Genomic DNA, 11,717 nt, shown 5'->3' with positions numbered 1-11,717 from the left:
AGGAATGGGAAAAAAAATGCCAGTGAACAAGCTTCTAGCAACCAGAAGCAACAAATAATGAGACTTAAATAAAGTGGAGACAAATTTGACGCCCACAATATTTGGCGCCTAAATGCTATTAGCACCAAAAATGACGCCACATCCGGAACGCCGACATTTTTGGTGCGAAAAACGTCAAAAATGACGCAACTTCCGGCAACACGTATGACGCCGGAAATAGAAAAAAAAAATTTGCGCCAAGAAAGTCTGCGCCAAGAATGACGCAATAAAATGAAGCATTTTCAGCCCCCGCGAGCCTAACAGCCCACAGGGAAAAGTCAAATTTTAAGGTAAGATAAAAATGATATATTCAAATGCATTATCCCAAATATGAAACTGACTGTCTGAAATAAGGAAATGTTGAACATCCTGAGTCAAGGCAAATAAATGTTTGAATACATATATTTAGAACTTTATAAAAAAGTGCCCAACCATAGCTTTAGAGTGTCACAGAAAATAAGACTTACTTACCCCAGGACACTCATCTACATGTTGTAGAAAGCCAAACCAGTACTGAAACGAGAATCAGCAGAGGTAATGGTATATATAAGAGTATATCGTCGATCTGAAAAGGGAGGTAAGAGATGAATCTCTACGACCGATAACAGAGAACCCATGAAATAGACCCCGTAGAAGGAGATCATTGAATTCAAACAGGCAATACTCTCCTCACATCCCTCTGACATTCACTGCACGCTGAGAGGAAAACCGGGCTCCAACCTGCTGCGGAGCGCATATCAACGTAGAATCTAGCACAAACTTACTTCACCACCTCCATCGGAGGCAAAGTTTGTAAAAACTGATTTGTGGGTGTGGTGAGTATTTATAGGCATTTTGAGGTTTGGGAAACTTTGCCCCTCCTGGTAGGAATGTATATCCCATACGTCACTAGCTCATGGACTCTTGCTAATTACATGAAAGAAAACATCCTCGTTATCGCAGATAAGCCCACCTTTTGTGGGCGTGGCCTAACAAACCTCCCGGTAGCCATTAATACACAAACATGTACACCAAAGTGAAAACATAATAAACTGAGCCAAACATCCCCAGTGCCTGCAAAACTGCCATACAATAAACCGTCAACCTAGAAGGCTGATTGTAATATCTAGACAGAATTAACTGTCAAAGTGCCAAATTCTTCTATATCAAAACAGGTCAAGAAATAGGCACTTACCTAAAAAATCTGTCCGGCAGCAGGACAGCTCAATTGGTATGAGAAGGGCTTCCTACCTCACATGGACCTGTGGAAAAAAGAAAAGGCTGAGTAAACTTACTCAAACTTTCAACCAAGGGCAGCATGAAATTACTTGGGAGGCCCAGTGGGGATTATACCCCACAAGTTCCCAAATGCTTAAAAGCCACCACTTGCTCTACTGAAGAGACTGACATGGACTACGGCTAAACCCGAAAGAAAACCAGAGCAAACTTGCTCTGCTTAAAAAAGGAAATTTATGCTTACCTGATTTATTTCTTTTTCGATACGATGAGTCTACGGATTTCATCCTTACTTGTGGGATATCGCTTCCTGGTCAGCAGGAGGAGGCAAAGAGCACCACAGCAGAGCTGTATAAATAGCTCCTCCCTTCCCTCCCAACCCAGTCATTCGACCGAAGTAAGGAAAAGATAGGAAAAGCCAAGGTGCAGCGGTGTCTGAAGTTTAACAAAAATTTAATAACCTGTCTCATTAGAACAGGGTGGGCTGTGGACTCATCGTATCGAAAAAGAAATAAATGCATCAGGTAAGCATAAATTTCCTTTTCTTTTTCAAGATACGGTGAGTCCACGGATTTCATCCTTACTTGTGGGATACAATACCAAAGCTATAGTACACGGATGAAACGGGAGGGACAAGACAGGGAACCTAAACGGAAGGCACCACTGCTAGAAGAACCTTTCTACCAAAAAACAGCCTCAGCTTAGGCAAAAGTATCAAAATTATAAAATTTAGAAAAAGGGTGAAGAGAAGACCAAGTTGCAGCTTTGCAAATCTGACCAACAGAAGCATAATTTTTGAATGCCTATGAGGGAACAGCGGCCCTAGGGAAAGGAGTCGTACTTCTTTCAGGAGGCTGCTGTTCAGCAGTCTCATATGCAAAACGGATGATACTCTCCAGCCAAAAAGAAAGAGAGGGAGCCGTAGCCTTCTGACCTCTATGTTCCGTTGAAAACCCCCCAAAATTTATGCTTACCTGATAAATTTCTCTCTTGTGGTGTATCCAGTCCACGGGTTCATCCATTACTTGTGGGATATTCTCCTTCCCAACAGGAAGTTGCAAAGAGGACACCCACAGCAGAGCTGTCTATATAGCTCTTCCCCTAACCCCCACCTCCAGTCATTCGACCAAAGACAAGAAAAAGGAGAAACTATAGGGTGCAGTGGTGACTGTAGTTTTAAAAATAAAAACACCTGCCTTAAAGTGACAGGGCGGGCCGTGGACTGGATACATCAGAAGAGAAAGAAATTTATCAGGTAAGCAATAGCATAAATTTTGTTTTCTCTTGTAAGGTGTATCCAGTCCACGGGTTCATCCATTACTTGTGGGATACCAATACCAAAGCTTTAGGACACGGATGAAGGGAGGGACAAGGCAGGAACTTAAAGGGCCACTGTAAGTAAATATTTTCTATGCCTGTTACTAACTACCCCAAATACGCTTTTTATCAATAGCATTTCATTAACATATCTCTACCGTATATCAGAAATCTTGTCTGCAAATTTAATTGTTTTCCAAACCCACTCCGTGGGTATCCTTTGCTCTGTACCAATCCGTTTACAATACCTAGGTTTCAAAATGGCGCTTTAAACACAAAGTTATTGGTTTAAGTATTTTGAACATGCAGTGCTGAAAATAGTGGGCAGGATAACGTGACATCATTGGCGAATAAAAGATATAACTTTTAGAACGTTATGAAACTTCGTTTTGGAGAAAATATAGGTCAGTTGGTTTTAATTAATGTTTATTAACTTATATGTTAGTTAGCTTAAAAATTATAACAGAAAGTAATCCTTTAAACGGAAGGCACCACTGCCTGTAAGACCTTTCTCCCAAAAATAGCCTCCGAGGAAGAAAAAGTATAAAATTTGTAGAATTTAGAAAAAGTATGAAGCGAAGACCAAGTCGCCGCCTTACAAATCTGTTCAACAGAGGCCTCATGTTTAAAAGCCCAAGTGGAAGCTACCGCTCTAGTAGAATGAGCTGTAATTCTTTCAGGAGGCTGCTGGCCAGCAGTCTCAAACTAACCGGATTATGCTTCTCAGCCAAAAAGAAAGAAGTTGTCGAAGCCTTTTGGCCTCTCCTCCTTCCAGAGTAGACAACAAACAATGCAGATGTTTGACGAAAATCCTTAGTAGCTTGTAAATAAAACTTTAAAGCACGAACCACGTCAAGATTGTGAAACAGACGTTCCTTCTTTGAAGAAGGATTAGGACACAGTGACGGAACAACAATTTCCTGATTGATATTCTTATTAGATACTACCTTAGGAAGAAACCCAGGTTTGGTACGCAAAACTACCTTATCTGCATGAAAGATCAGATAAGGGGAATCCCACTGTACTTGATATCTATGGAATGCAGCGGTTCAAACGGAACCCCTTGAAGAACTTTAAGAACTAAATTTAAACTCCATGGCGGAGCAACAGGTTTAAACACAGGCTTGATTCTAACTAAAGCCTGACAAAACGCCTGAACGTCTGGAACATCTGCCAGATGCTTGTGCAAAAGAATAGACAGAGCAGAAATCTGTCCCTTTAAGGAACTAGCTGATAATCCATTTTCCAATCCTTCTTGGAGAAAAGAAAATCCTAGGAATCCTGACCTTATTCCATGAGTAACCCTTGGATTCACACCAATGAAGATATTTACACCATATTTCATGATAGATTTCCCTGGTGACAGGCTTTCGAGCCTGAATCAAGGTATCAATGACCGACTCGGAGAAACCACGTTTTGATAAAATAAAGCTTTCAATTTCCAAGCAGTCAGACGCAGAGAAATTAGATTTGGATGTTTGAATGGACCTTGGAGTAGAAGGTCCTGCCTCAGCGGCAGAGTCCATGGTGGAAAGGATGACATGTCCACCAGATCTGCATACCAAGTCCTGCGTGGCCACGCAGGTCTTATCAAAATCACCGAAGCTCTCTCCTGCTTGATCTTGGCAATCAGACGAGGGAGGAGAGGAAATGGTGGAAACACATAAGCCAGGCTGAAGGACCAGGGCACTGCTAGAGCATCTATCAGCGCTGCCTGGGGATCCCTTGACCCGTAACAAGGAAGCTTGGCGTTCTGACAAGACGCCATCAGATCCAGTTCTGGTTTGCCCCATAGTTGAATCAACTGGGCAAATACCTCCGGATGGAGCTCCCACTCCCCCGGATGAAAGGTCTGCCGACTTAGAAAGTCCGCCTCCCAGTTCTCTACTCCTGGGATATGGATAGCTGAGAGATGGCAAGAGTGAACCTCTGCCCATAGAATTATCTTGGAAACCTCCATCATTGCCAGGGGACCCCTTGTTCCCTCCTGATGGTTGATATAGGCTACAGTCGTGATATTGTCCGACTAAAATGTGATGAATCTGACCACAGCTAGCTGAGGCCAAGCCTGAAGAGCATTGAATATCGCTCTTAGTTCCAGAATGTTTATCGGAAGGAGGGCTTCCTCCGGAGTCCACGAACCCTGAGCCTTCAGGGAATTCCAGACTGCGCCCCAGCCCAGAAGGCTGACACCTGTCGTCACTATAGTCCACTCTGGTCTGCGGAAACTCATTCCCCTGGACAGATGGACCCTTGATAACCACCAGAGAAGAGAATCCCTGGTCTCTTGATCCAGATGTAACAGAGGAGACAAATCTGTGTAGTCCCCATTCCACTGATTGAGCATGCAAAGTTGCAGTGGTCTGAGATGTAGGCGGGCAAACTGAACTATGTCCATTGCCGCTACCATTAGGCCGATCATTTCCATACACTGAGCCACTGACGGCCGAGAAGTGGAATGAAGAGCACGGCAGGAAGTTAGAAGCTTTGATATCCTGACCTCTGTCAGAAAAAATTTCATTTCTACTGAATCTATCAGAGTTCCTAGGAAGGAAACTCTTGTGAGAGGAGAGAGAGAACTCGTTTCTCTGTTCACTTTCCACTCGTGAGACCTCAGAAAGGCCAGAACAATGTCCGTATGGGACTTGGCGATTTGAAAAGTCGACGCCTGGATTAGAATGTCGTCTAGGTAAGGAGCCACCGCTATGCCCCGTGGCCTTAGAACCGCCAGAAGAGACCCTAGAACCTTCGTAAAATTCTTGGTGCCGTGGCTAACCCGAAGGGAAGAGCCACAAACTGGTAATGCCTGTCTAGGAAGGCAAACCTTAGGAACTGATGATGATCTCTATGAATCGGAATGTGGAGATAAGCATCCTTTAAGTCCACGGTAGTCATATATTGACCCTTCTGGATCATAGGGAGGATGGTTCGGATTGTCTGAAAGTTCCCTCTTTTTTGGGGAACTATAAACAGGTTTGAATAGAAACCCTGACCCTGTTCCTCCCTTGGAACTGGGTGGATCACTCCCATAACCAGTAGGTCTTGAACGCAGATAGTTGTGTGAGATGAAATCTCCCCTTTGGAGATGAACCTTTGAATTCCAGAAGATATCCCTGGTATCCCTGGGAATCAATCTCTAATGCCCATGGATCCTGGACTTCTCTTGCCCAAGCCTGAGCGAAGAGAGAAAGTCTGCCCCCGACTAGATCCGGTCCCGGATCGGGGGCTACTCCTTCATGCTGTCTTAGAGGCAGCAGCATGTTTTTTGGCCTGCTTCCCCTTGTTCCAAGCCTGGTTAGGTCTCCAGACTGGTTTGGACTGGGCGAAATTTCTTGTTTTGCATTAGAGGAAGCTGCACCACTCGAAGTTTCGAAAGGAAAGAAAATTATTCTGTTTGGTCCTTAATTTATTGGACCTATCCTGAGGAAGGGCGTGACCTTTTCCTCCGGTAATGTCAGATATGATCTTCATCAGGCCAGGCCCGAATAGGGTCTGTCCTTTGAAGGGGATGTTAAGAAGCTTAGACTTTGAAGTAACGTCTGCTGACCAGGACTGGCAAAACCTGAAATCTTAGCCGTTAGCTTGGTTAAATGAAAAACAGCGCCAGAAATAAAGGAACTGGCTAACTTAAGAGCTTTGAACCTGTCTAAGATATCATCTAACGGGGTCTCCACCTGTAGAGCCTCCTCAAGAGACTCGAACCAAAAAGCCGCTGCAGCAGTGACTGGAGCAATGCATGCAAGAGGCTGGAGAATAAAACCTAGGGTAGAAACAGCTCCCTCCACCTTAGGAACCGTCTGCCACGAGTCCCGTATGGCGACATCTATGGGAAACATCTTTTTAAAAGCAGGAGGGGGAGAGAACTGCACACCTGGTCTATCCCATTCCTTAGTAATAATTTCCGAAAACCTCTTAGGGACTGGAAAAACATCAGTGTAAACAGGCACTTCAAAGTATTTGTCCATTTTACACAATTTCTCTGGAACTACAATGGGGTCACAGTCATCCAGAGTTCGAGCTTAAATTTAAACGCTGTCATTTCAGAATCGGACTGAAGTAAAGCCTTCCCTGAATCTGAAATGTCACCCTCATTTAGAAACTCCCTTGCACCGGCTTCGGAGCCTAGTGAGGGTATATCGGACACAGCTATTAAAGCGTCAGAAAGCTCTGTATTTGTTCTAGCCCCAGAGCTGTCTCGCTTTCCTTGTAACCCTGGCAGTTTGTACAATACCTCTGTGAGGGTAGAATTCATAACTGCCCCCATGTCCTGTAAGGTAAAAGAATTAGACGCACTAGATGTACTTGGCGTCACTTGGGCGGGAGTTATAGGTTCTGACACATGGGGAGAGCTAGATGGCATAACCTCCCTCTTTTCAGTCTGAGAATTCTCTGGTGATAAATCTTTAAAAGCCATATGGTCTTTATAGTTAATAGATACTTCAGTACATTTAGTACACATTCTAAGAGGGGGTTCCACAATGGCTTCTAAACATATTGAACAAGGAGTTTCCTCTATGTCAGACATGTTTAACAGACTAGTAATGACACCAGCAAGCTTGGAAAACACTTTAATAAATGTGAAACAGCAATTAAAGAAAAACGGTACTGTGCCTTTAAGAGAAAAAAAACTAGCACTTAAACTGCAAAACAGTGTTAAAATGTAGTAAAGTCTTCGAAATTTTTACAGTGTGTGTAAGGGACTAAAGCAACATCGCACCCACTTGCAAATGGATGATTAACCCCTTAGCCCCCAAACCGGATTTAAAAAACGTCAACCACCGGTAAAAGACAGTTAAGCACCTTGCCACAGCTCTGCTGTGGCTCCTACCTGCCCTCAAATGTGATTAGGGAAGAATTAAGCCCTCTATAGTGGTCCTCAGATGCAAGAGGACTCCTCTAGGGAAGCTGGATGTCTCAGTCTGAAAGAAAACTGCGCAACTAAAGCGCGAAGAGGCCCCTCCCACCATGTACTCAATGTCAGAGGGGCCTTAAGGAAATATTCCTAGGAGTATCAGACTAGCCATGTGGAAACTAGGCCCCAAATAAAGACTTCTCACCCTCAGAGAAAAAAAATTCCCATTTATAAAACATGTAAACGTTTTGTCACTAATTAATATGAGTATTAACATGAGTATTACCCTATTTTGTAAGCATGATCCCAGTCGTTGCAAAATCACTGCATCTAGCTTACCTCAAATACACAAGGTTCTGTCAGCATTTTCTAGAACTTATCCTTTCTCTAGAAATAAAAGTACTGAACATACCTCAAAGCAGGTAATCTGCAGACCGTTCCCCCAACTGAAGTTATCCCATACTCTCCAGTTATGTGTGAGAACAGCAATGGACCTTAGTTACAAACCGCTAAGATCATCAACCTCCAGGCAGAACTCTTCATCTAATTTCTGCCTGAGAGTAAAACAGTACAACGCCGGTACCGTTTAAAAATAAACTCTTGATTGAAGGTAAAACTACACTAAGTCACCACATATTTCTTTATACTTCCTATCTTGTTGAGAGTTGCAAAGAGAATGACTGGGGTGGGGGTTAGGGGAGGAGCTATATAGACAGCTCTGCTGTGGGTGTCCTCTTTGCAACTTCCTGTTGGGAAGGAGAATATCCCACAAGTAATGGATGAACCCCTGGACTGGATACACCTTACAAGAGAAATAACAAATAAGACGATTGTCGAAATCCATAGTCGCTTGTCAGTAGAACTTTAAAGCATAAATTACATCAAAATTGTGTAACAGCCGGTCCTCCCGAGAAGGATTAGGACACAAGGAAGGAACGACAATCTCCTGAATAATATTCTCGTTTGAAACAACCTTAGGAAGAAACCCAGGGTTAGTACGTAACACCACCTTATCCAAATGAAAAATAAGGTAAGGGGAGTATATTATAATTCCGAAATCTCAGATACTCTTCGAACAGAAGAAATATCAACCATTCAAACATCAAGGAGGATCTAGTAATCTAAACACAGGTCTGATTCTAGTCAGAGCCTGACAAAAAAATTGCACAACTGGAACATCTGCCAAACGCTTATGTAACAAAATAGATAAAGCAGAGACTTGTCCCTTTAAGGAATTTGCTGATAACCCTTTCTCCAACTCTTCTTGGAGAAAAGCCCAAATCCTGGGAAACCTAACCCTACTCCATGAGTAGCCCTTGGATTCACACCAAGAAAGATATTTACACCATATCTTATGGAAAATTTACCTAGTAACAGGCTGATGTGCCTGAACATAAAAGTAACTAAGACCGAATCAGAAAAACCTCGCAAGGAAAAAGTAAGCGTCCAATCTCCAAGCAGGCAGCTCCAGAGAAACTAGATTCGGGTGATGGAAAGAACCCTACATGAGAAGGTCCTTCCTAAATAGAAGTTACCAAAATGGCAGAAATGACATGCCCCCCTAGCCGGCATACCAAAACCTGCTAGGTCATTAAACAGCTTGGTAGCACACCTTCAAGGTGCAAATAGCTGCAGCTGGTTTCAAACTGCAAACCTTCCGCTTGCTAGACAGCTAAGCTAACCATCAGGCTACTACACGCAAGAACAATGAGTATCACTGACGCCCTCTCCTGTTTGGCTCGAACAATAACCCAGGGAAGGAGCTTAACGGGGGAATATTTAAGCTAGGCTGAAGGACCAAGGAACTGCCAAGGCAGCTATCAGCTCAGCTTGGGGTCCCTAGACCCGTACCCGTATCTCGAAAGCTTGGCATCCTGACAAGACCCCCCCTAATGTCTAACACCGGCCGACCCCATCTGAGAAAAAACATTTCTGTGTGGAGTCCCCACTATCCCGGATGCTCAGAAAATCTGTCTCCCAGTTTTCTATCCCTGGGAGGTAGATCGCCAACAGATGGCAGGAGAGATTCTCCGCCCACTGTCGTTCTGTTGTCCTAGTGGAATCTGAAGAATTTGGTCGAGGCCAACTGAGGCCAGGCCTGAAGCACATTGAATAAAGCTCTCAACAATAGGAAATGGATGGGAAGGAGAGACTCTGAGTCCAAACTCCCTGAGCTATTAAGGAGTTCCAGACTGCTCCCCATTCTAACAGGCTGGCATCCGCTGTCGCAATCTCCCATGAAGGTCTGCGAAAGCATGTCCCCTGAGATAGATGATCCAGCGACAACCACCATAGAAGAAATTCCCCCATCTCCCAATCTATGGATATTAGAGGAGATGAATCTTTAAGATCTCCATTCCACTGCCTAAGCATGCTAGCTGCAGAGGCCTGAGACAAAAACGCGCAAACGGTACAACGCCCATTGCCGCCACCATCAATCCGATTATCTCCATGCATTGAGCCACTGATGGCTGAAGAGAGGACTGAAAGGCTCGACATGTATTCCAGAATCTTTGATTTTCTGACCTCTGCCAGAAAAATTCACATGGATAAAGAGCAGATTAGAGTTCCCAAGAATGGTACCCTTGTCTACGGAATGAAAGAACTTTTTTCCAGATTCACTTTCCACCCAAGTTCTCAGGAAGGATAGCACAATGTTGTAACGGAACCCTGATTGCTGACAAGATGACGCCGAAATTAGAATATCATCCAGATAAGGCACCACCGCAATGTCCTGTAGTCTCAAAACCACCAGCAGAGACCCCAGAACCTCTTGGAAATTCTGGGTGCCGTGGCCAGACCGAAAGGAAAGATCACGCACTGAAAGCGTTTGTCCAGAAAGGCAAGAACTCAAAAACTTGTGATCTCTGTGAATAGGAACATTAAGAAATGCATCCTATAGACCCTCCTAGATCAATAGAAGGATGGTACGAATAGTTTCCATCTTGAAAGACTTGTTCAGACTCCTGAGTTCTAAGGTAGGTCTGAAGGTTCCCTCTTTTTAGGGAACTACAGATTTGAATAAAACAACCACCCCTGTTCCTGTATTGGAACAGGACAAACGACACTCAAGGAAGAGAGGTGGCTTACACAAAGTAAGAACGCCCTCTTTTTTTTATGTTTGCAGAGAATCCCAAAGGCAGAAACCTGTCTACTTGGAGTCCCTGAAACACTATTTCCATTGTCCATGGATTCTGAACATTTCGAACCCAAACAAAGTCTTCATGCTGCCCTTGATCTGAATATCAAGGCTCCAACCATAAGGCTCAAAGAGCTAGGACAGAGAAAACTGAAAGCTACGCTCTCATGTTGATACCCTTACTGCAAGAATTTGAAATTAAGGAAGTGGTTCAAATTGAAAGTCCTTTATCTTATCCTGGATTTTGTACAAGGAAGTTTCTGACTTAATAGCATCAGACAACGCATCAAATCAATATGTCGTTGCACCAACTACAGCAGTAAAATACACAGCTAGATACCTTTGTAAGCCGTGGTGTGACTTCCCTTTTCCAACTTACATCCATAGGACCTTTGAAAAATCTAAATTTATTCTAAGGCTATAGTAGTTCTCTTAGCCAAGCTCAAAAACTACTCCATTCACCCTATGCAATGTTTGCCCAGTCTCCTCCCTTAAAATATAGGGAATGCGGTCTTTTTCCATTCCAAATAACTCACTGGCCGCACTAGGAGAAATTACACCGTTATAGTGCTAAAGGTGAAAATAATATGTCAGAAGTGGGATCTGAACCCACGCCTCCATTCGGAGACCAGAATACCCAACTGTAAGGAAGGATTCCAATCCTTGAGTCTGGCGCCTTAGACCACTCAGCCATCCTGACAATCTCTAATAATGATAGCTTCCATGGTGGAAAAGCATAAAATACATGAGATGCATAGAAAAAAAAACCCGGACGGAGTATGAGAGTAAGCACAGGAGACTGCATGTAGGCCCTAACACTTTGTAGAGACCATAGGTTTGAGTCATAAAATGACCATTGGCAACATACTTCCAAATAGTCAATCTCAATAGGAGAATGTTCAGAAAAAAAGAGAATTTTTTTAAGCAACTTCTTATTTCTGTTGCAGGAATAATCCAATTAGCATGTTAATCTTGCTGTTAATCTTGCTGTTAATCTTGCTATTAACAGACATTGCTATGTACAATAAAGAAGCAATGACGAGAGCAACAATTCCTTTTGTAAGGAGCCGCAGAGCACTGCGTGTGGGGCAGAAAAAGTTTGGCATGTATTGACCAGTGTCAATGGACTCCTGAACATCAGTTTATAGCAGTAGA

General features: G+C 43.4%; 1 non-coding gene across 1 annotated transcript; it reads right to left on the bottom strand.

Moving 5' to 3' along the window:
* Positions 1-11,150: 11,150 nt before the first annotated feature.
* Positions 11,151-11,262, bottom strand: TRNAL-CAA (transfer RNA leucine (anticodon CAA)). Its single transcript has 2 exons — positions 11,225-11,262; positions 11,151-11,196 (listed from the first exon to the last, which is right to left on the bottom strand). It is a non-coding gene; the product is annotated as a tRNA-Leu (tRNA).
* Between the last annotated feature and the right edge of the window lie 455 nt (positions 11,263-11,717).

The sequence above is a fragment of the Bombina bombina genome, chromosome 3 (genome assembly GCF_027579735.1).
Source record: "Bombina bombina isolate aBomBom1 chromosome 3, aBomBom1.pri, whole genome shotgun sequence".
Taxonomy (NCBI): Eukaryota; Metazoa; Chordata; class Amphibia; order Anura; family Bombinatoridae; genus Bombina; species Bombina bombina.
The sequence above is the reverse complement of the archived record's forward strand: the minus strand, read 5'-3'. Positions and strand labels throughout refer to the sequence as shown.